Genomic DNA, 2,419 nt, shown 5'->3' on the forward strand with positions numbered 1-2,419 from the left:
CTTGAAGATTAAGAAAATGAAGAAGAGAAGTTCCAAGATGAACCAAGATTAGCTCTCTGGGTCTCCTCTCGGAAGTACCAAAAGAGTTTTCAAATACAAGTGCTCAAAAGTGTAAAAATGACTAAGTGTAAAAAGTAGAGTAAAAGTGTAAAAGTCCCCTCAAAGTACAAACTCCATCTCTATTTATACTAGTCCTAAAGATCTTCAAGTGGGTTAGCAAGATGGGCTTCCTCTTTGTTGAATTCTTGAGGAATAGGGGAAGTAGAGCAATTTGGCACCAATTCTGGCCCATTGAGGGCGTTATTGGCACTAACTCCAGGCCAAATGCACGTTGGCAACGTGCAGGACAATTTCCTGGGCATGAAGTATGAGACTTGGGCGTTGCTAGCCCAAGTTGTTGCCAACAACTTGCTTTTCCTCTTCTTGGCCTTACTTTCATGCTAAATGTAGCCCAGAATTTGAGTGTCAACCTTCAGCTTCAATATGGACTATCATACATCATTGGAAAGCTCTTGATGTCTATTTTCTAATGCCACTGGAATCACCTCAATTGGACTTTTCTAGCTCAAGTTATGGTTCCTCAAAGAAGGTAAGGTCAAGCTGCCAAGTTGTTGCCAAGTTGTTGTGAATAACGCACCCTCAACCCCAAGTTGGCAACGTGCTCGTGCATCACTCTCCTAAGGCAAGGACTTGGGGCTGGCGTTGTTGCAAAACACGCCCCCCTTGTGGCACGTTGGCAACGTGCTCGACCCACACCCCAAGGCCAATCTCTAGCTTTCTTGAATTTCACTTCATGTTCTTGTTTTTAGGGCCTAAAGATGACTCTGGTTTGGCTCCAATCTTGTGCTCCACCATGGACTATTATATATGGTTGGAAAGCTCTGAATGTTAGCTTTCCAACGCAACTGGAAGTACTCAATTTGGATCTCTGTAGCTCAAGATATCTTCCATTGAAGTGGACATGTTCAGGCTGCCTTGTTTTGGTAAGTTGGCGTTGGCAACGCCCATCTAGCGTTGGCAACATGAGTGGTGCGGCATTTGGGCGTTTGGAACTTGGTTGGCACGGCAGGTGGGCGTTTGGAACTTGGTTGGCACGGCAGGTGGGCGTTTGGAACTTGGTTGGCACCAAGACTTGTTGCCTAGCCAAGTATTCTTGTGTGGCGTTGGCAACGCCATTCTTGAGTTGGCAACGCCAGCTCCTTTTCTTCCAGGGCTCCATTTGTTGCTTGGTTGTGTGGCGTTGGCAACGCCCATCTTGAGTTGGCAACGCCAGCTCCTTCTCTTCCAGGGCCAAGCTTGATTGTTTGGCGTTGTTAGCCTGCGTTGTCCTCAAAAACGCCCCTCATCTCTAGGCTGGCAACGTGCTCGAGGCTCCAAATTAGCTCTCTAAGATTGCTTGGGTGGACGTTGGCAACGCCAGCTTCAAGTTGGCAACGCCAACTTTGCTTCCTCCAGGGCCAAGTTCCTTGCTTGTGTCTTGTGTGTGGCGTTGGCAACGTGGTTTTCAAGTTGGCAACGCCAACTTTGCTCCTTGGTTGCCTCCAGGGCCAAGCTTGCTTGCTTGTGGCTTGTGTGTGGCGTTGGCAACTTGGTTCTAGAGTTGGCAACGCCAACCTTGCTTCCAGGGCCAAGCTTGCTTGCTTGCGTTGCCATCAAACACTCACCCCTTTCTCCAAGTTGGCAACGCCCAATTGTGCTTCTCCAGGGCTGCCTTACATTGTTGGACGTTATTGATGAACACTCTAGTTGAAGTGCAAGTTGGCAACGTGCAACTCCTCTTTGTTCACTCTCCAGGGCTGCCTTGGCGTTGCCTTCAACAACTCACCTTTTCTCCAAGTTGGCAACGTGCAAGTCCTCTGCCTCCTTGCCAAGCTTGATGTATTCTCAAGGCTTCTTGCTCCAATTCTTGCTCCATGACGTCCCAGTGCTTATCAGTCCTTACAATTTGGAAGTCTTAGATCTTAGGACTTTCATTCAAATGATATCATGGAGATCTCTTTATATGTAATCACCTTGAAGCAGCTTATAATTTTTGTGCTTTGACCTCGACTCTAAGTGTCATGTCTCAAGGCGGCTCTTTAGATAAGCTTTCAATCAATACTCTTAAACCAGTTGGTTTTAAGGTATTAGGTGTTAAAGCACCCCCAAGGATTTACTTGCTCAAGCCTCTTTCCTTGACACACTTCAACCACAAGCATTTACTAGGATAGCAACTCTTTTGAGTTTTTGTTTCTTTCTTTCTTTTTTTGCCTAGTAATTGATGCTCAGAGCCTTGGGCCATGTTCTTTTTGTTTTTGCACTTTCTTTTCTTCCTTTTGCTTTGTTTGCTGCTTCTTGGATCAATAGATTTTTGAGAATCTCTACAATACTTCTTTGAACTTCATGTCCTGCCTATGAGCTCCCATGCAAGTTTTCACAA

This window comes from Arachis duranensis, chromosome 9 (genome assembly GCF_000817695.3).
Source record: "Arachis duranensis cultivar V14167 chromosome 9, aradu.V14167.gnm2.J7QH, whole genome shotgun sequence".
In the NCBI taxonomy this organism is placed as follows: domain Eukaryota; kingdom Viridiplantae; phylum Streptophyta; class Magnoliopsida; order Fabales; family Fabaceae; genus Arachis; species Arachis duranensis.